Consider the following 23,438-nt stretch of genomic DNA (forward strand, 5'->3'; position numbering starts at 1 on the left):
CTCTGCACAGGATGGGGAAGCCCTGTGTCTGCAAGACCCAGAGCTGAGGAGCACCCTGGTGTCATCTTCCTCTCTTTCCAGAAGCATCCATCTGATCCTTCAGCTGCAATATGGAAGTTACTCTGACTTTCTGCTATAATAAAAGATAAACTACAAAATATAAGCAAAGACCCAGGCTTTGTAAGGTTAGAGTATGAGACGGCTGGGGGTTCTCATCAACACAGTGGAAGTGGACGGTCACAGAGAGTTCCTAGGGTTTCAATGTCGGCTGAATCATGAGGAACATTTTGGGTTCGTGTAATTTTATTATTGAGATAACCTACTCCCTATGTGAAAATCTCTCAAAAAGTTAAATTCCAGCACGTGTAAACTCAAAAGCTCCAGGAACTAGCAAGGTGGATTATATACAAGGTTTCAGGCAGGACAGAGAACAAAAGGTAAAACTGATGTGACTAATTTGCAAAAGAATTCAATTACAAAATAAAATTAAAAAAAAACCTGGGCACAATGGCACATGCTTGTTATCACAGCTACTAAAGTAGATAATGTAGGAAGATCATGAATTTAAACCCAGCTTTGGCAAATTAAACACATTAACCCTTACTCAATAAAGTAGAATAAAATAATATATAAAGGGATGGGGATGTAGCTCAGTAAGAGAGTGCTTGCCTAATATGTGCAAGATCTTGAATTCACTCCCAGTAAGTATCACAAATGAACAAAAAAGGAAAACAAGAACTGCTCTGTCAAACAAGACACACAGGTAAATTTCAGTGCAGAGCCATCTACGATCTCTGACCTGTGTCCTCAAAGATTTATTTGAAAATATTTTATTGTGTGACCTTACCTTTAGTATTGAAAGGGAATGACAATTCTCAGAGGTGACTGGACAAGATGCTGAAAACACTTCTTGCTATACTTGAATGTACACTCTCCTTGGTATATCTTCTCAGGCTCTTGCGTTTTCTGGGTTTTACATTTATTAAGTAAATTTAATGCCTCAGAAATATAATTACATCATAGTCAAATGTAGTTTTTCATTCTTGGAAAGTAAAAACTCAAATTGCTTTCAACTCAGTGAAGGGCACTGACTTAATCCTAACCTTAGCCCAAAGGTTTAAGTTTATGTATGCAAGTAGAGTTCTCGCATTTTCCCTTATGGTCACATCTTTTACTCAAGCTTCATATCTGACTCAGTAGATGCTGCCAGCTAGTATTCTATTGTAACTCAGTAAACCAAAGATATAGTGGATACCACACATAATCTGTTCACTATCCTGTACTTCAATCATGTTTGTTTGGGTTGGGGTTGAAGATGCTAAGAACTATCAAAGGCATGATTTGATTACTGTTAATGCTACTGGGTTGCTGTTGTTAGAGGACTTACCCTTTTGTAGAGGAATAAAACAGAATTAATGAAAGCATCATGACTGTATAACCTTAGGAAGGAATGAAAAAAGAGTTGAGCTAGACTTCATTCTGGAAGTTAATGCTGACTCACTAGAAAATACTGAACTAGTTTCCTAAATGTTCTGTGTCTTAGTTTGCTCATTGTTAAATGTCCTCTCTTTTCCCCAAGGTTTTAACAATCACAGGTCCTAGATTTTCAAAATGCTCCAAAAAACCCTCAAACATTTAACAATACTTTTTTGTTGTTTGTTTCTTTGGTACTGAGGATTGAATCCAGGGGAGCTCAATCACCGACTCACATCCCCAGTGTTTTTTGTTTGTTTGTTTGTTTGTTTGAGGAGCCTCATAGTATTTCCATAACTGCTCTACTAATTTACAGAAGCATAAGCCTATTAATCATTTAAGGAATATTTGACTACATCTGATAATTTACTTCCTTCAAGGCTGAAGACATCAAGGTCAGAAAAACTAAGATATTTTCTACAGACCAATTTCTTTTACTATGTCCTGTTCCAGGAACCTGGAGTGGTGCCCAGAAGTCTTCAGTCTTTACCCTACTTTTAGTACAGTTAGTCCTGGAGGCAGATCAACCCTGAAGAGATGGCCTTCTCTCAGCAGAAGCAATATAGGCCCATGGGAAATGAATAGGACATCCCAGAATCACAGATCTAATAGATAAGTATTCTATGAAGCAAGTGGAAATTGCCCTTTGAATAGCTGGCAATTTCCTCAACACCAATAACATGTGGTATGATCAGAATTCAAGAAAATCATAAAACACACCACAGTTTGACCAACACTGCTTATTACACATACTTCTTGTTTCCTACCCCAGTTCTTCCTCTGAAGGTAAAACTCACATCAGTTTCCTGAAAGACAGAATTGAGACACTTGACATCACTTGTCTTCCAAATATAGGTACAATGATTATTAAAGTTTATTTCCTTCTTTCCCCATTGTAATCTCCATTTGGTTTTTGGGGCAAGTGGTCAATTCTGATTTTTGTGGACCCACAGAGATAGGCCTCTAGCCTAGGACTTAGGTAACAGGAAAGGTGCTGGGCAAAATCAATGAAGCCCTATGATGTGACACTGTTCTAGTGTCTTAGCATTGATCTTGGCATTCTGCCTTAGCAGTGATCACCACCTGATTTTTATCTATTGCCTATCTTTTCCTTTTAAAATATAAGCTCCATGAGATTAGAAACCTTTATCTGCAGTAGTGTAAGGAGTAGTTGGCACATAAAGCAGGTGGCTCAATCAGTATTCATGAAGACTCAAGACACAATATTACCTTCATAAAAACATGCTTTGTTGGAGTTTCTATGAAAAAAACAACCCAAACTCAACTTTTTTGTAGTTCAGAATGAATTTACTGAAGGGGGACACACTTGTAAAATGGAAGCACCAGGATTAATTTACATGGAAATAATATTCTGATGATGTTACTTAGAAAATAATACAACTTCTGTTCTCTATTTTGCTGATTACCATTCTAAGTTCCAGCATACATGACCTACTAATAAAGTTGTTGTGTTATATAAGAAAATATGTATAAACTCCTTAGGGTAGCACATAGAAATACAAAGTCTTTCTTTTTTGTATTTCTATTTTGTTATTATTATAATATTAATGCTTCTATTTTGATATTATTATAATATTTGTGTTAGTGGTATACTACATCATGAAATCACTCAAAACTGATGTTGAGTCCCCCTTAACACATGGGTTCCATCTACTCCCCATAGTTTCCTTGAAACATCCTTGGGGGCATTCAGTCTTTGGTCATTTCAACTCACTAACATTCAGAGGCTTTCACTTGGCCTACAGCTAACAGGGAAAGGTCAGGGGATTTCAGGGTCTAACCCAATTCATTACTAGAGTCAACAGAATTGAGCTGGACTCCTGAGAACAGAGTAGCCATTCCAGGACTCCACCCAAGAATTCCCAGACTCACCTGGAGGCTGACACCCAGCTGCAGCTCCCAGTGAAGTCCTCTCAGCAGGAGCCCCCCAGCTGCGTGGCACTCCCAGGTCTTCTGTGGCACTCCCAGGATCCTGCGCTGCGCTCCCAGGGTCCTGCATGGCGCTGCCACCGTCCTCTGCAGCACACAGGAGAGGCTGTGTACCCAGGGTGCGCGGGGCGGAGGCTATGGCGGCCACATGGAGGGCCACCTGTTGGGCTTCTTACCAGCTCTCCAGGTGAGCAGCAGACCCTCAGAGGAATGGACGCGGGCACAGGCGCAGGACTCACTGCAGTAGGGCTTGGAAAGTGAGAAGTCACCTGGTGAAGGACGGCCCAGAAGCCAACTCCTTGGAACTGCTCTTTCGGGCGGGTCTTGAGGGTTGTGTTCCCCACAGGCGCCTGGGCCTTCCGGGGTCCTGGAGAGTGCGGAGCACGTGCGTGTGCGTGGGGGGCGGAGCTAGGCGTGGGCCACATCCGGGATAGGCAGGCGGGTGGGCGGGAAACTTGCAAATTTGGGCGGGAAGCACAAGGCTTCAGAACCCGCTGGATGTGGTGCCCGATGGTGTGCGATGGCACTTTTAAGTTCCCATCCTTTGGAGGCCTGGCCTGCGTGGTTTTATCAGTTGCTTCAGTCAAACTCTGAAAGCTCATCTCCCCCTTTGGCTTTCTTCTTCGTTGACTGTGTAGACGCAGTTGATGGTTTGTCACTGGTTAATTCTCCCTCAAAGGTGTATTTTGACAAATGCAAATATGCAGAGGTCCCTGTGTTCATTAACACACGTGTTGTCGATTTTAGGTCCACCTGCACTCCTCTGGGATCTTCTAAGTCTGGACAGTGCTAGGAGCGACCCGCTGCCCCGACCCTCCACTCAGCCTCTCCCAGCCTCCTCCATCTTATCTATCAGACACAGAAGGTAGTGGTGCAGCAACTGAGTGACAGAATCGCTTAATAATAATATCTTTGGAGCTGGGGTTGTGGCTCAGTGGTAGAGCGCTTGCCTGGCATTTGTGAGGCACTGGGTTCGATTCTCAGCACCAAGATACAGGCCCATTTAAAAAAATATTTTAAAAAATAATATTATAGTCATTTATTTATCGTTTTATTGAAACGCTATTGAGAGCATACTGTTGGGTGTTGGACACAAAACAAATATGGGCCCTGTCCACCGAGTTTCTAGACTAGTAAGCCAGTGCTTTTCAAAGTATAAAATCAAGCATTCATTAAGCTCATACTTAGGTGGTAAATACCAGGGAAGTGTGAGGTTTTCTTGTTCTCTGAAGGAAACAAAAGTTGTGGTTCTGTGTTTCCCTTAGAGAGTGATGGACGCAGAAGAATGGAGAGGGTGCATATATGAAGAGTACAAGTCTGGAAGAGTGGATATCCAATGTAAGTATGAATTTATGTACTAGCCTTTGTGTGTTCAGCATATCTCGACTAATGTTGATATGTTTAATTGCATGCCTGTCAACAGTGTGTTCACATTGATATTCAGCTGCAGATAATCTATCAGGAAAAACCTACAGGTGGACATGGTTATTTTAGAGAAAATAAGTAGACAATAGGTTTCAAGTTTGAGAGGATGGGATCAGATGAGCAAAAGCAGAAGTGGGGGTGTTTATAAACTGGTATGAAAGTAGCCATTTTTAAATTTGTGAATGCACAAATAAATATGCATATATATTATATATGCAAATATATTTTTGATAATTGAATATATAAGTCTTATTACACATTTATATTCACAATTTTATGCATGCTTTATATTAATGTAGATTCAGGTATACGGTTATATTTAGGTTTAGTGTTAAATTTTCTGTAGGGTAAGGGCTAGGGTTAGTGGAAAAAAATGCATATGGAAAACCAAGAATACTCATTAGAATAACCCATGAATACATGTATGAAAATATAAATAAGTTTTGAACTAGGGAAGGTTTTATTTTTTATTATTTAAAAAAAGTTTAGTTGTTGATAGACCTTTATTTTACTTATTTATATACAGTGCCGAGAATCAAACCCAGTGCCTCACACATGCCAGTAAAGTGCACTACCATTGAGCCACAGCCACAGCCCTGAACTGAGAAAGGTTTTAATGTGACACATATGAATACAGATTTTTAAAAATAGGACTGCACAGATTAATTATATATATGAATATATACTTATACATATTCAAATATACCATTGATAATCGTATACATAACTATTTACAAATGAATATTAAAATTTATGTATGCATTTATTTTAAGTTAGGTTTAGGTATACAAGTAAATATATGGTTAGTATCGATTTCAAATTTTTGTGTACATTTAGGTTTATTTTTAAGGAATAAATATATTCATTGAAAACATGAATACACCTAGGAATGTACATGGTAACATTTGCATAAAAAATAACATAAATATATGTTTTGAAATAAGGAAGTGTTAATATGAGACATAAGTACAAATTTTTAATATGCAAATGTAAAGATAAATTTTATATATGAAATATAATAACACTTCTGCAAATATAACATTGATGTGTATGTAAGGAAAATATATATGCATATTCATGTAAGGATATAGGCTTTTATCTGAATGTAGGTTAGTTATAGGGGTAAAACTGTGGTTAGTATTAAATTTGGTATATAGTAAGGGAATGAATATTTATACTGAAAAATATGAATATTTTAAGAAAGTGCATGTGCAATTTTGATGTTTTGAAACTGGGAAGAGTTTAATGTGAGATGTAGGAAGACACATTTTTAATTTGTGAAAGCAAATATACATATGCAAATATACCATTGATAATTGAATGCAAGTCAAAATACAAATGAACATTAGGAATTGAATAGGTATATTGAAAAACATGAATAATCATAAGAATATACATGTAGAAATTTGCAATACACAGAAATATATGTGTTTTGAAATAGGAAAAGGTGTGCACATATAAATTACATGTGAACTTATATAAATACTTTTGTATATGATTATCAGTTGCATATTCGAATATAAGTATGTGAGAATATTCATATTACTATATATGCTTTTGTATTAATGTAGGTTTAGGAATGGGGTAAATTTAGGGTTACTATTAAATATTGTGTAGTATAAGGGTTAGAGTTAGGGTATGAATATATACACACACACACACACATATATATATATATATAAACATGAATATTCAAAAAATATGCATGTGAAAATACGTATAAAACATATACAAAAAATAAACAGGGACCTAGTAAAAGAATTATATGGAGAAATATTAACAATAACTAAAGGAAATCCACTGCCATATATACAATTGGAAACACTGTCTATAATTAATAGAAAAAGTACAAGGAAAAAAAGTTTATCTCAGGTATTCTGAAGCCGTGAAAAGCAAGATAACAAATGCAATCATAAATCAAGACTCAAAATTTCCTCAAGGATTTATTGAGAATAGATGATTTGAACATAAAAATTAAATTTTGAGTCAACAATAAAAAATAACTCAAAGATCATCAGAAGTTTCAAATAAAGCAAAGACTTTTATAAAAAATATATATGGGGTAAAGAAAAGCATTACAAGGAAAATTGGAAATGCTTTTGAGCTGACAGATAACAAAGATTCAACAAATCAAAAGCAATAGGAGGCCGATGAAGTAGTTCATAAAGAAGTGCTTCTAATTCCACCTACTTACATTAGAAAAAGACATAGGGATTAAATCAGTGTTGACTCTGATCATGCAACTTGAGAAGCACTAACACTAATTTATTTCTAATAATAATTAAGAATTTGCTTAGAGTAGATATGTCCATGGAGTCCAGGGCCAGTGGATGTAGCTTATACCAATTACCAACGTGCAATCACAAAGAGTGCAGCACCATAGCAGGCAAATGTGCAAGTGGCCAGAAGCTGAATGGTGTCTTGAAGATGTGCACAGGTCAGGTGAAGATCTTGACTGTGTTGTCACTGAGAGGCAGGATGGAGTGGGAAGAGAAAGAAAGGGAAAGGACTATATCTTAGTTATTCATGCTATCAAACTTCCTCCAAGAAAAAGTGGAGGCAGTGCACAGAGCTCTGGCAATGCTGGGGGAAGAACAGCAATGAGCAGGCTGCAGCTCAAGGTGCAGGAGCAGCAAAACACATTTGAGGCAATGACAGGGGTGAGCCAGTGCTTCTCTGCCTTCAACACACACACTTGTGCTACCATCCCCCTTGTCCAAACACAGCGTGTGCAAGGCACCTGAGGCTGCTAGGGCTGCTTTGTAACCTGAAGGCTGCAGGAGGAAGGGGTCCCAATAGGGTTCTGGCCGCCCAAGTCTCTGAGGACCAAGTTGGCGGTCACTTCTGAAGGCTCCCTCTCTTAGCCCTTGTTCGCCCATTCCTGTTGGCTGGCTGGCCTGGGTGACTATCTGTCGCCCCAGTTTCTACACTCCATGGTGATGATTGATTAACTGGGAGAGATGGACCGCAGTGTGCTCAAAAAGCCTATGAAGCAGGCAGAGGCTGTAGCTGTGGTGGCCTCAGAGGCAAAGAGGTTGGGAGGTGGTGGTTGCCCTGGGTTATGTGGGCGGGGTGGAGACTGCAGTGCCTGGAGGCAGCTGGGCTGACAGCAGTGGCAGCCCCTGAACCCTGGGGCTGGGGAGCGCCAGCAAGCGCTTGCTGCTGGACTTTTTGCACACCTTTCCTGTCAGAGGTTCTGTCCACCTTCTTTGATACAACACCCAGGAAAATAGGTGGGCCAAGGGCTCCAGGATCCTGGAGTCCATCCTGCACGCTCAGGGGGAAGTGCGCCCTCTTGTGCTCTAGTCTCTTCTTGGCTGTCATCCTCTACTTTGAGTGGAGCTCAGGCTCCAGGGGCTCAGGGAGGACCTCACCTTGACTTTAATAGTGCAGACACTCCATCGTAAGTCCCAGTGAAGAGACATCTGCTTGCTCAAACATGGCTGTAAGAAGTTTTCCTCTGCTTACCCAGAATTCTGTTCCAAAACCAGCACCCCGGCAGACTTCTCCCCAGTGCCATGGAGTCCTTTCACCTGCATTGCAGCTCCACTGGAGCCGCTCTGCACAGGCGGTGGGGTCCCTTGGAGATTCTTCAGTTCCTCTACTTCCATGGTGCCTTCCAGGCTGCCTGGAGAGACATGCTGCATGCCCTAGGGATCACAGTCCTAATGAATGGCTCTGAATGCCCAAACCACATGGTAGGATGCTACCAGTACAAACGCATCTGGTGGATGACAACCACAAGTCCAACATGGGCTCCTGGTTCATGGAAGCCATGGAGTAGGACTGTGCAGTGAAGGACTAGGGATGGTGCACTGCTAGGAGGGCATCCTTTGCTCTGCTACCATCTGCTTGGCTTAGCAGATGATAAAGGAGCAGCTGAGGCTGGAGAAGGCCTTGAGCTGCATGGAGCAGCTGTCCCAGGTGCTGGCCACATCCTGCCCCTCCAGGCCCGCCAGCCCTTCAGGCCCCTTAGGGGTACTGCAAGCCCACTTCCACCCTTACCTCACAGTTTGACTTCAGCTTCCCTATCTCTCTGGGTTTGCAATTGGCCCCCAGCAGACTGCAGGACCAGCACAACCCCAACCTTACCTCCCCCAGCACTCAGAGCCACTCACCTAACCCCTGAAACTAAGGTTGCTGCCAGGGATGCCTCTGTGGGACTGAACAATATATAAATTTGTATCAAGGGTATATAATGAGTCTAATGTCTACTATGGTAGATGTCTTTTTCTCCATTTATCATACCTTCTACTACTGCATAGACTGATAATATATAAGTGCAGTTTCCCAGTCTCATCTGGAGTAAGGATTGCAGTTGGCATTGATTCTTCAATAAGATGAATTCATGTGAGACAAACCTACATGTGCATATGGACGATTCAGGGTAGGAATGACATGTAGGGAATTTATGTTCTTGTGGACAGTGAGTATCCTGATCAAGCTCTGAAGTTGGGTTCCTGGCAGCAAGGTATTAAGTGGCACAAGTTGGGGAGTAGTGTCCACTGGAATATTTCTGTGCTGTGTTTGGACCTTTCTCCTCACTCCATTTTTTTTTCTAGCTGTGCAGCATCCAAACAGAGGTCTCTATCCTTCCTAGAAATTTATAAATTATGGAAATATCTTGAATATATCCCTTAATGTAATATAATTGCATTATATTATATAATTACATGTAATTATATGTAATTAATTATGTAATATAATTACTAGAGTGTATTCTCCTCTCTACATATAAGACTTGACTGATGCCTTATTTGTGAAGATTGAGTTGATTGACCTAAAACACAACATTGCTATGTTAATGAGCTTTGATGAAAAATACCTGAAAAAATAACTTTTAGAGGAGAGATTTACTTTGTTTCACAATTTCAGAGTGTTTAGACTACCACTGGCTGGCTCCAAGGCAGAAATATTATCTTCCTCCCATCATGACTCACCTGCTTACAGTTACCAAACAATAGTTCATTCAAATTTTTAATTCATCAAATGGATCAATCCAGTTGTTGTAATCCAACTGTTTCACCTCTGAACATGGTTACCTGTTTAACACTTGAGTTCTGAGGGGATATTTCTAGGTCCTTACTAGAACAATTGACTTGCACATGGTTAATATTCAGTACATTTTTTTCTATTATTATCACTACTGCTACACATACAGCAACTACCACAAGATGTGAAGGAAGAAAGGATCCATTTGTAATAGCAACAACAAACCAAATACTTAGACAAAAAAAATTAGAAAGCTGTGCAAGATCTATTGGAAGGATAATTTAAAATGCTGTTATGCACAAAAAGAGACTTGAATTGATTTTTCTTGGAAAGACTCAATATCATTCATTTTCACTTCTGCCTACAAGATTCATAAGGGACTATAATTTCAACAGAAATAACATGATTTCCTCAATTTTAGAACAAGAGAAGCTTATTTTTAAAAATCAGATTGACAAAGATTTGAAGGAAAAGCAAATTTACTTACTAATGAAAATGTAAGACAAATTCCTATTTAAAAGAATTGATACACAAAAGTGAATGAGAATGACAACCACACAATCAAAACCTTTGGTGGACTACCAATTTATTGGATGAAACCTAAAATAAGTTTTCATCAAGGACAATAGTGTTTTTCCCCTTTTTTAAACAGATTTTTATTTTTTTATTTTTTTTAAAGAGAGGAGAGAGAGAGAGAGAGAGAGAGAGAGAGAGAGAGAGAGAGAGAGAGAGAGAGAGAGAGAGAATGAGGATCGAACCCGGGCCGCACACATGCCAGGCGAGCACGTTACCACTTGAGCCACATCCCCAGCCCCTAAACGGCTTTTTAGTAGTAGATGGACACAATACCTTTATTTTACTTATTTATTTTTATGTGTTGCTGAGGATCAAACCAGGGCCTCACACATGTCAGGCAAGCTCTCCAACATAGAGTCACAACCCCAACTTCAAAGGACAATTACTTTTAGTTTAGTCAATATAGAGAAAATTTTATACACACACACACACACACACACACACACACATATATGTGTGTGTGTGTGTGTGTGTGTGTGTGTGTGTAAAATTTTCTAAGTAGATTACACTATTCTTTGCCTAAAGAAAATAGCAGTCACTGATATTGTCAAGAGTAAAGCAAAGGGAAGTATCTTAAAGATGCACTGTTTAGAATAAAACCTGATGTTACAGAATACATAGGGGTAGCTTTTTTATTTTTACATCTCTTTGATTAGGTTTTATTTTCACCTTGGGTGTCTTTTTTGGTTTTCTGATCCTTACATATTGAAGATATTTTTCTATCCTTACCCTGGAAAATACAAGGATTGCAGACAACAGCAAGAAAAATAAACCAATAAAAGAATGAAGGGCACTGCTCTTTCTTGGACAGGTCCTCTCATCTCTCCTGCAGGCCCACTGTAGACACTTCCTAAAATGCCTGCTCCCTAGAGAAAGGAGGACACAGTCAATAGAATAGTGGCAGTTATTTCTTATTGCAAATGCCTTGGCAGGTGCCCTTCTCAGGCTGACTGTTAATTTAGAGCTCTGACTTTAACTCACCCCCAACACATATCAAGTCTACTACAAGAAGCACCACTCCCCACCTGCCCAAATCTGGAAATCTACAGGCTGTCAAGGACTCAATACTCTGCCCAGCACAGAACATGTTTCTGCTTTCCAGTAACATGACCAGGCATGTCAGGATTGACCTAGACATTGACACACTACATACTTCCATCTAAAGTATTTTCAGTTTTACTCATAGGAATTCAATAGGCATGATTTCAATGAACTTTCAGGTAGTGGAACATGGGGAGGTTCCTGGAGAGTGGCATTCCTGGAGAGGGCAGGGAAGCTCTGCGCCTCTTCGCCCTTACCTGTGCTCTCTTTCATCTGGCTTCCCATCAGTCTCCTCTGTAATATCTTTTGTTGATAGACCAATGAAATTACAAACACAAGTGTATCCCTGAGCTGCTCTAGAAAATTAAACAAACCTAAGGAGGGCATTAGGAACCCCAATTTATAGCCTACCAGCTATATGTATGTGTGTGTGTGTAATAAAATATTGATTTATATTATTTTATATATATTTATTTTATAAAATATTTATTTTATAAATAAACATAAAATGAAATGTAAATATACACAAATACACACACACAAAAACACACACACACACACACACACATCCCACATATACAGAAGCACAGGTCCTCTTTGGTGGACTACAAATTTATAGGAGTACCCCCTAAAATAAGGTTTTATGCTTGCATTTCACATCCAAAGTGGACTGCAGCCTCATAAGATTCACCCTCAAACTGTGGAATATAACCCTATTGTCAGGATACCCCCAGAGGTATCTACTAGAGAACTGACTGTTAGAGGATCAAATATCCACACACATTTTGGTAAACAAAGGTAATTCTGTGTTTACTATAAGAAAAGAGAAAATACACTTTTTTCTATATTTTAGAGATGTTGGTCTGTATACATAGAGCCTCTGCCTCTGCCAACTCAGATCTTAGGGACCAGCCATGAACATAGTGACATAAATAAACAGCAACCGTGAAACATGCCAGTTGGTGATTTCTCAATTTGACACATGGTGAAAAGAACAGTTGGAGCCTTGGCCAGTTCATATTTCCCTTTTACATGGGTTTGAAATGCTTTCTGGGGTAGTAAAAATTGCTTTGGGTAACAGTTTTCCTACACAATAATTTGTTACCATTTTCTCCAACTATTGCAATTCTGTTAGCATCACGTGAAACTTTTTAAAGAGATTAGTAATAACATACTTTACCTCATGCTTCTATTTTATGCACCTCTTTTAAAAAATTGCTGTCAAATCCACAGTTATATTATTAGTAATTTTATAACATAATAAGATCTTCCTTTGTATTTTTCGTTATGTACTACTATTGTGAATTCATATGTAATTTTGTGCAGAATCTGCACTTTGTTTTTATCCTGGAACACTTTAAATTTAAACACTTTAAATTTCTATTGGGGTATGCCTGTGTGTGTGTGTGTGTGTGTGTGTGTGTGTGTGTGTGCGCGTGTGTGTACACATGTATGTGTGATTTAACTTTTCTTTAATATTTTGTATGTCTTTGATCTGAAGACAAGCTAAGACATTTTTCTTATGTTTATGTTATTTTTTCTTGTGTGTGCTCCTCCAATGTGTTCTTTGTTTGGGGTTTTTTGTTTGTTTGTTTGTTTTTGTTCTACAAGTCAGATTTGGAATCATTTACCTTAGCTTCCCTTTTATACTTCTTTATCTTTTTGTTATAGATGCTGTTACCCCTTGTTCTCTATTTAGAGAAAGACTTCAGTTTGGTCTCTCAGTGTGCTAATCCATTGTTTCTGGATTAGAAATAAAAGCTGCTCTAACCTTGGAGAATAAAACTAAGATGAAAAAATTTCTGGTCTTGAATTTTTACGTTGGCAATGATTTCTTGTATCTGACACAGAAAGGACAAACTATTAAGGTAAAAGAGGGATAAATCAAACATTATGGGAATCTTAAACTATGCTGTTTGAAAGATTCCATCAAGAAAAAGAAAATGAAAAGATGTCACATATAATATTTACAATATTAGTAATAATAATATATTTTATAGATTAACAGTATTCAGGTATCTGACAAGATTTATGGTCATTGGAAATCTTCAAACTTGGCAATAGTCAGACAAGCAACTTAAAGAAGGATCAAATATTTCAACATCAATGAACACCTGAAAATTTGCTCAAGAGCACGAGTCATCAGGAAAGCAAGAATGAAGACCAACTCACATCCATCACAATGTCTAAAATTCAAATGACAATGCCAAGTGTTGGCAGGGATTTAGAACAACTGCAGCTCCATCCTCTGTTGTTGAGAGGGATACATGTTACTATCACTTTGAAAAACAGTTTGGTGGCTGCTTATGAAGATGAGCATACACTAATCATGTGACCTGTCAATGCTGTCACCAGACATAAATGCATAAAACTAGAAAAGTACATGTTCCCATGAACTTCAGAACTGCTATGCTCAGAGTAGTTCCCAAATGGAAGCAATCAAAATGTCCATGAACAAGTGCCTGGATAAAACAAGTTATCATAATCCTTGAAATGGAATAAAACTCCACAATAAAAACATAAACTACTGATACGAGTAATAACATAAAAAAATCTCAGAAATATTATGGTGCACAAAAGGAGTCAGATAGTAAAGAATGTATGACAAACTATTCCATTTATATTTAGCTGCACAGGCACTTTCCTTCCTCTAAGGTGTTCTTGCTAGGTATTTTGGTCACAGAAACAAAGCTGAATAAAACATTCTATTCCTTGAACTTGAAAAATATGATTATATTGGCATATAAACAAATAAGCTAATGATATATCAAATCAGTGGAGCTAATGATAACTTAAAAAAAATCTCTTCTGGCAAAATTAGATGTCCATCTGGAAGGAAATAATGCTGGAGCACTGACTCATCAGACAAAAAGAAAATTCTAAATGGATGTAAGCCCAAAATGTTAAAAAAATAAACACTAATTGATAATTTTAAGAAGTATTTGTATAACATTGACTTTGGGGAGAAGTTTTTCAACTAACACTGGAAACTTAGCAGATGTAAAGAGAAGAATAACATATTTGGTAACATTAAAGTCTTCCAATTCGTCGCTGTGCAGGTTCTCTTCCTTTGTCAACACTTTTGCATGTTTGTTCATTAACATTTAATCCTATGACCCTGTCAATATCACAAAATAATAATAACATTTTGAAGAAGATTTTTTAGGATTTTTTTCAAATGAAAGTAGTTTCCTATTTTCATTTCCACACTTATTCCTCTCAGCTTATCTTTATTTTTCCTTATTTTGTGGACTAAGATGACCAGCATTAGAGTAAGTGAACATGGAGGGAAACCCTTACCTTGTTCCTGATGTTAGGTGGGAAACATTCAGCATTTCACTACTAAATGTATCAGTTGTTTGTTCTTCATAGACACATTGTGTCAGGTGACAAAAATTTCCTCCTATTCCTAGTTTGCAAAAGAAAAAAATTAGGAATGAGTTTCAATTTTGTCAAATACTTTTTAAAAATTTATTGAAATTATTATATATACTCCTTGTTCTGTTAATGAAGTAAATTACATTCATTAATTTTCCAGTTTTGAGCAAACTTTACATTCCCAAACTACACTTGGTTGGGATGTATTATTCCTATTACATATGTCTGGATTTAGCTTGCTTTTGTAGAGGATTTTTTTGCACATATGTTTATGAGAAAGAGTTGTGCATACTTTTTTGTTGTTATCAGATCTTTTGGCATCAGATATGTTCCATTTAGTTTTGGTATCAGGGTTATATCTACCTAAGAAATGAGTAGGGAGATTTATTTTTCTCCTTTTATTTTCTAACTTGTGAATATTTGTATCACTTTCTCCTTAAATAAATGAAAGAATTCAATCTGTGAAATCTCTGAGAGTTAGAATTTTATTTGTGTTAAATTTTCAAATTATGGGTTGGGGTTGTGGCTCAGCGGTAGAGTACTCACCTATCACATGCGAGGCGCTAGGGTCAATCCTCAGCACCACATAAAATAATTAAAATAAAGGTACAACTTAAAAAACCCAAAATATTTAATTTTTTTAAATTATAAATGCAATTTTTTTCATAGAGGGATAATCTTGTTGTCTTCGGAAATCTATTTTTCAAGAGATTTGTCCACTTTACCTAAGTTATTGTATTTCTGGACATAATGCTTTTAATGTTTGTAGAATCTATGTATACCACCTAAAGATAATCTGTATTTTCTGTCATTTTTCTCAATTACTCTTGCTTGGTATTTCTCAGTTTTTTTAATCTTTTTAAAAACTTGATTTTTTTTCTGTAGTTTATCTGTTTTCTATTGGATTGTTTTCTGCTATTTATGATTTCTTTGTCCTGTTTACTTTGGATTTTATTTGCTTGTCTTTCTCTAGATTCTTAAGATAGAAATTAAGATCATTGATTTTAAATTGTCTTTCTGACATCAACATGAAGTTTTACATTTTCCTCTTAGTACCACTTTGGCTGCAAATTTTAGCATACATTCCTTTCATTGTCATTAAGTTTGAAAAATTTCCACTTTCTTTTGTGATTTTTTTTCTTTCATTTGTATTATTTAAGAGGATATTATTTGTATTTCTAGTATATGGGAATTTCATAGATACCTATAATTAATTATAACATAATTTTGTGTTCAGTAAACATAATTAGTATTTTAAAAATTTGTTGAGTTTATTAGGGGATGGAAATGGTAACAGCCCTGATTTTGGTCATTACACATTGTGTAAGTGTACTAAATTATCATTTTGTGCCCCATGAATAACCATAAAATATTATCTGTTGACTTAAAAATGCAAAGTTGGTGAAACTTCCCTGCTTGTTTGGTTGGATTCTTAACCTTTCTCCCTGATTATACACCAAGGGGAGGAAATCTAGGTTCAAGTGTTATAACAATGTGAAACTTGCAAAACAAAGGCTATAGAACAGTGCAGGACAGTTGTACCATATTCCATGAACAAAATGTGCATCTGCGTATGCAGATTCAGGGCTATTTCTCAAAGCACACCAGATGTGGGTTTTCTTGGCATATCCTCCCTTGTCCATCCTTGTAGTATTTCAGGGGCTTTTGTTTCTTTTCCTCACAGCACAGATTATAAGAAATGAAAATTCAGGGGAAAACGATGCTGGCTAACGTAAGGAATAGGAAGATGAGGATTTTGTTGTTTGAATCAAAGAAAAAGTAGTCATATTAAAATTTTAAATAGTTATTTGACCAGCATTGATTCATGAGTTAATAGCTCAGTTGGTAGAAGATCAAGACTCCACTCAATGGGTGGCAGAGAAATAATTAAGGTGCTAATGAAATAAGACAAAATATTTGATTGGTTCAACTGCAAAGCTCTTAGTTGCAAGTTAATTGTTGGTGTCTAGTGATTAATCTTGAGTTTCTGTTTTCTGTTTTCATTGAGCTGTGGGTTGTTTTACTTCAATAGGAAGCCACAGTACTGGAGGGATCTCAATCTAATAACCTCCAAATTAATTTTTTAAAACACTTTGAAGAATGAGTTTTTTTTCTCTCTCCTAAGTTCTGAATTAGATTAGAAGACTTGTTGGTGAAGGAGCCAGCAATAGAGAAAAATGCAGAATTGTAATTTCAGGGCAGAGAGCACAAGGTGGTGGGACATAGTTCTGGAAAGGCTGCCATTGTATTGAGGGGGGAGATGACTATATTTATTAGAATCATGGAGAAGTTTGGAAGCCAATGGAGCCCCTGGCAGATTTCCAAGGACACAGCACACCTTCCTTTCTTCATTACTTTTTCTTTTTCTCTCCTCTTTCTCTTCCTTTTCTCTCTCCTTCTCCTCCTCCTTCTCCATGTTCTTCTACTTCACCATTAGGAATATAGTGTTATTTTCATAACCCTAACCCTATGATGAATTCTCTGTCAATTCTGAAGGTCTTAGGTCAGCAGGTCAAGAGATACTATTATGCATTTTAAGTGCTACAATAGGTACCTGTTCTCCTTTCTTTTCTGTCTCCCTTTATGGATTTTCACTCTATTTTCCTCACAGGGTTCTCCATGGATTTCATTTGAATTAGAAAAAAATTGGAAGGCAGTGGTAGTCATACATGACTGAGGTTTTCCCCTTTTCTTTTTCTCCTTCAAATTTCTGGTGCTGGAGATTGAACCCAGGGCCTTGTGCTTGCAACATAAGCACTATATGAACTTCACCAGCGCCCCCCCCACCTTTTTTAATTTCTTACAGAATGAGCTGTGTTTCTGCCACACGCATGGAAAGAATATACTTATAGAAAATTACATACTGTAGAATCTGCCTCAAGGATATTTTGCTGCCACCTTTTATTTATTTAATTATTTCAGCTGTATATGGACTCAATGACTTTGTATTTATGTGGTGCTAGGATCAAACCCAGTGCCTCACACTTGCAAGGCAAATGCTCTACCCCTGAGCTACAACTCCAGCTTTTGCTGTCACCTTTTAAAAAATTATTAATTCAAACAGCTACTTTGAATTATTTCTATAATAAAAGGAGAAATATAATAACTTTCAAAATTTTTCCCCCAAAGTAGCTGGGGACTGTATCCACCAGTCTCAGACTTACAAGAGGTAATATGTTGTTGTGTCATTGTAAAGTTGCTTCCTAGGAAGCTGACTTACTAAGTAGAAATATTTGAGTTGTCCTGTGATCATTGATTATTTTATCAAGGCTACCAGCACTTGAAGATCAGAAGTAAAGGAAGGAAATTTGCAGGCTGCTGCAATAAACTCAGGGCCAGAAAAGAGGACATGTACCTATTGTAGCACTTAAAATACATAATAGTATCTCTTGACCAGCAAAATATGTCCTTTCCTGTGAAATTGCATAGGTACATCCTTACCATTGGTGGCTGTATCTTTAGATTCAGTTAAATCTGCCAGCAAATTCCTCTGTATTTCAAACCCGAAATCACTCATACAAACACTTAAAACACTCAAGTGTAAAACACAGGTTGACTTCTTATCTCCCCAAGGAAGTGGCCATGTCTCTACACTGGGAGGTCTATTGAAGGTTTTTTTGTTGTTGCTGCTGGTAATGGTAGTAGTTTCATGATAATGATTATAGTTTTTGTTTTGTCACTGTTTGTGTTAATTTTTAACTATTTCTAGGAAATAGCTGTAGACTAATAGCTTCATTAGTCTACACAAAAGGACACAAAAAAAATTTTCTGAAGGATTATTTAAATTTTTTTTATAAATTTATGAAATGATCAATATGTAAGTGAACACGGCTTACCCATCGATTGACCAGGGATGATCCAGGCATTTTCCCCAGCCACTGCAGCTCTTCATGCTGTGCACTCATGTACTGGACAAATGCATAACCTCTGTGAACTGAGCATCCAACTATTTTCCCATACTTTGGAAAATGGCTTTAATGTAAAATTTCTTGACAATGGCTGAATTTAAATTGCCAATGAAAACACCGGAATTGATGGACCTGAGGTCATTATTGTCGGTGATACTGTTAGCCTGTGTGTTGCCAGTCATGGTTAGCTCACCTAGTTTTAATCCTTAAACAAAGAAACAAAAGAACACAGTCAAAAAGGAAACAAGTAGATACACAGGTATCACTGGCTTTTTTAGCTTTTCAATATTATACTCAGGATAGCTCAAATCCCAAATTTAGTAATATAAAAGGTATACATTGCATGGCTCAATGTAACAAAAATACTCAACATACAAGTTTGAATAAATACCTGATTCACTTATCCAAAATTTATTTCCGAAAAATGACCAAATGTTTTTTTTTCTTTTTTCAGTTAGCCCATCCTTTAATCACTTATTCTATATTTAATTTACTTTAAATTATTTTCATAGTTAGAAAATAATAAAGCTCTATGGTACCTTCTTTTGCAATTTCCAATCATTATCAAATGCAGAAAATGGAGAATAGAATACAAAGCAAGGTGCACATGTACAAACAACTTGACAATTCACTTGAAAACTTACCCAGGCTTTCTGTTTTACTTTGATATGTAAATTAATACAGGATTTTTTCCTTCTTTCCTACTGGAAGATACATTGCTATGTAGGTAAAATAGACATAACATAGAGAATAGGAAGGAGTGGAGGAAAAGAGGGAGAAGAAAATTTCATTAATTTGAAATTACATGTGGAAATTGTCATCTATTTCATTTATTTTTTTCTTCCAAACAAGTAATAATACTTCCATTGTTATGGATATTTACCAGCTAAAAATATATATCCTCACAACTTGCAGAGAAGCAGTACAGTGTTTCAAAGCTTGAGAAAACATAGCCAGTTTTTCTTCTACATTTCCCGTCATGTAATTAGTATTATGAATAGGTGGTGAAACATAAAGATGGTGGAATGAGATGGACATCATTACCCTAAGTACATATATGAAGACACAAATGGTATAATTCTACTTTCTATACAACCAGAGAAATGAAAAATTGTGATATATATGTGGAATATGAATCATAATGCATTCTGCTGTTATATAAAAATTAAAATATATTGGGCTGGGGATGTGGCTCAAGCAGTAGCGCGCTCGCCTGGCATGCGTGCGGCCCGGGTTCGATCCTCAGCACCACATACCAACAAAGATGTTGTGTCTGCCGAGAACTAAAAAATAAATATTAAAAATTCTCTCTCTCTCTCTCTCTCTCTCTCTCTCTCTCTCTCTCTCTCTCTCTCTCTCTCTCTCTCTCCTCTCTCCCTCTATCTTTAAAAAAAATTAAAATATATTTTTTAAAGAATGTAAAAAAAAGAAAAAGAAAATACACTGTAAAAAAGAAAATACACTGTTAGGCTGTACTCAAGCCTCTTTGTTTTCAAGTAGAAATTTATATGACATAATCCTACCTGAAATTGTCAATGGTGCCAATCATTTATTACAGTCTTCCTTTAACTTGGATGTTTACAAAGAGTTTCCTCTTTCTATAAATTTAAGGCCTAAAGGAATGGTTCAATGATATACAGACAGATAATTATTAGAGTCCTTATGGGCAAGGAGAGTACACAATTTATCCAGCATTTTTCTTCTATTACAACTTTTAGTCTCCTTTCAGAGCCACTTCAGTCTATAACATAGATACCTCCACTTTAGATCCACATTGGTTTACTGATAAACAAAAGATGTCTTGTATCCTAAGAAATATGGGAGGTATTGCCCTTTATCAGGATGCTAAAGCAAAGTTAGCCCATATTTGCTAAAAGAATTTTAGGAATAAACTGCCTTTTTGTGTGAATGAAAAACAACTTCCATAACAGAAAAAAAAATCTGATGAAATATGGAACATAGCAATGTAACCTCCAATTTCTCCCTGAGAACATGCATTTTTATTTCTCCATTGTCTATTATATGTATATATGTTATCAATTTCAATATCAAAACCCTATTATCAGAAACAGTTAATTCCATTAAAGGCTGTGGAAGCAAAAAAAAAGGTATTAAAATCAGAAGTTCACTTAGAAAGTTTAGCATGAAAAAGAATAATTTTGAGAATAAGATATTTAATTAGAATTAATGCTGTATATGTTATTTAATTAAACCAATAGTATATATCAATTACAAAACAACATATGTAGTCAGTGTTCATAATAATCAGAAAATTAACACACTTTGTAACTGTTGAAATTTTATTCTCAACCCCACTTTTTATTCCTTTAATACAAAGCTTCTATGTTGCCTGAGGACTCCTAACATTTTTAAAAATTGTTTTCTGAGCTTGGGGGAAGACTTAATTGTGTTTAGTCAAACTTAATTAAACTTCTATTTTGAACATTAGCTAATTGATATACTTAATCAGCAATGAATACATATTTATATGAGAATTCTTAAAATATCACAGCTACCAAATTAATAATTGCATTTGATATTTAAGAACCATTTTAAATGACATTTCTAAATTAAGCATTAATGTAGAAGAAGTCTTAAAAGCACGTAAATTGGATATGCCTGAAAACTTACCCACTATACATTTAAAACAGGAACTCCCAAATCAAAAGCAAACAACATAAAAGTGTTTTGAATAAAACTGCCAATTATTACTTTTGTGGTTATTAAAGCTTTAAGTCAAACTAGACCCCTCAACATTGTTTGTCTATAATGAAGGCTTATTTACTAAACAAAATATTAAGCCATTTACATAAAAATTAAGAGTAAGACACTATTAGAAACAAAAAATATACCACAGCCTTGTATTGTTTCAATTTAGCTACATTTAAATGGCTTCTTTATAAACTAATCAAGCTAGGACTAAAGAAAAAAGGTCACAATTTTTTAAAATTTTGAGATTTGAGCTATTGTAATCCTCAAGAAAAATGATACAAGAATCAACTGAAACAACAACAAAAATCAAAGTATGTGTATATAACAATGTTAGCTGTGTTACATAGTGTTAGTTTTATTTCTTACCAGTAGAGGTCCAAGTCAGTAAGATAATCCATGGATATCATATTACTTTCTTTTTCCTGATATTTGATAATTTTTTTAAATAACATAGTCATTTTCTAGACTAAATATTTTCTATGGTTGACATTTTATTTTCTGGACAGCGATATATGGGTTAAAATGCAAACACAAAAAATGTTAGATTAGATTGTACTCATGGTTTACACAGCCCAGTGTTCTGCATCAGACAGTGGTCCTTGGTCAGATTTAACAGGATACTCTGGTACTCTAGAGTTCTCACTTTAAATGTCAACATGTGATCTTTGACACCATCCTTTTATCATATGAGGGTGACAAACTCCCAACTGTAGATTGTGTAATTGTAATCAATGACTACTAGGTACCCTAAAGTCTATATGCATCTAATCTTGCCAGTTTCTGTTAGCATTGATGAGAAAGAATGTTTTTTTGTGGTTTCTTGTGTTATCACTCCAACATTCTCTGAAAGTCAAGCGTCAAGTCTATTATTATTGTACTAATACTTCATTATTAGTCTACTGGTTGGCTTGTAACTTCGTATTACATGAATTTTCAATTAGTTGAGGAAGGACTTCCACTTTCAGTCATGATAAAATAACAGGAACTAAACTTAACCCACCTGACTCAAACACCTAGAAAACCAGGGAAACACAGAAGAAGCAACTGTTTTTCAGACATTAAACCACAAGCAGTACAAAGCCAAGACATGAAAGAATACAAATTAAGTCCTAGGGTAGCCCCAGCTTTCTGCCTAGAAAGCATATTTTAGATCACAGAAAATAAAGAGGGGTTGGAGGATGTTTTGCAAATACAGTGACCTGAGTTGAAGAGCTTAAAACCAGAGCTCAGAGTGTCTAAGAAAGGAGGACTTTGGAAGGTTGTGTGTGTGTGTGTGTGTGTGTGTGTGTGTGTTACTGAGGATTGAACCCAGGGCCTTGTGCATTTAGGTAAGCACTCTACTAACTGATCTATAGACTCAGCCCTGTGAGGCAGTTTTCATGAGAGAAAAGAACTACGGAGAAAAGGAACTCCAGAAATCTGCTTCAGGTTGTCCCTTGAATCAATGCTGATCTCTATGACATGCACACAATGGGGTAAAATGCATGTGTCTGCTTAAAAAGCTGTTGGAAAGCTCTGAACTATTAATCACAAGATCCACAGTGGGTCTATCAGCAATTTTGGAGAGTGCTAACAGATTACTGAGAGCATCAAATTTAGACATCAGACGTGGACCTTAGTTAATGGGGATAAATGATACGGAGGCCAATCCTTGTAAAGCATGAAAACCAGATGATAAAACTGAAGAAATCAAAATTACTATTAGAGAAAAGCATGATATTTATTTATTTATTTATTTATTTATTTATTTGAGAGAGAGAGAGAGAGAGAGAATTTTTTAATATTTATTTTTTAGTTTTCGGCGGACACAACATCTTTGTTTGTATGTGGTCCTGAAGATCGAACCTGGCACACACACATACCAGGCTAGCGGGCTACCGCTTGAGCCACATACCCAGCCCAATGATATTTATTTTTAAAAATAGCAACAGGAAACACACCATCTCAGCATCTGATCAAACCTCCTAGTCATCTGAAAAATAT

The 23,438-nt window shown here is 36.5% G+C and overlaps 1 long non-coding RNA gene and 1 pseudogene across 1 annotated transcript; one reads left to right on the forward strand and one right to left on the reverse strand.

The window, feature by feature from the left end:
• Positions 1-7,808: 7,808 nt before the first annotated feature.
• Positions 7,809-8,977, forward strand: LOC144368647 (dual specificity protein phosphatase 4 pseudogene; annotated as a pseudogene).
• A 4,439-nt stretch (positions 8,978-13,416) lies between these two features.
• Positions 13,417-19,701, reverse strand: LOC144367767 (uncharacterized). The gene is made up of 3 exons (XR_013427276.1): positions 19,388-19,701; positions 18,672-18,948; positions 13,417-14,866 (listed from the first exon to the last, which is right to left on the reverse strand). It is a non-coding gene; the product is annotated as an uncharacterized LOC144367767 (long non-coding RNA).
• Positions 19,702-23,438: the final 3,737 nt, after the last annotated feature.

The sequence above is a fragment of the Ictidomys tridecemlineatus genome, chromosome 11 (assembly GCF_052094955.1).
Source record: "Ictidomys tridecemlineatus isolate mIctTri1 chromosome 11, mIctTri1.hap1, whole genome shotgun sequence".
Taxonomy (NCBI): Eukaryota; Metazoa; Chordata; class Mammalia; order Rodentia; family Sciuridae; genus Ictidomys; species Ictidomys tridecemlineatus.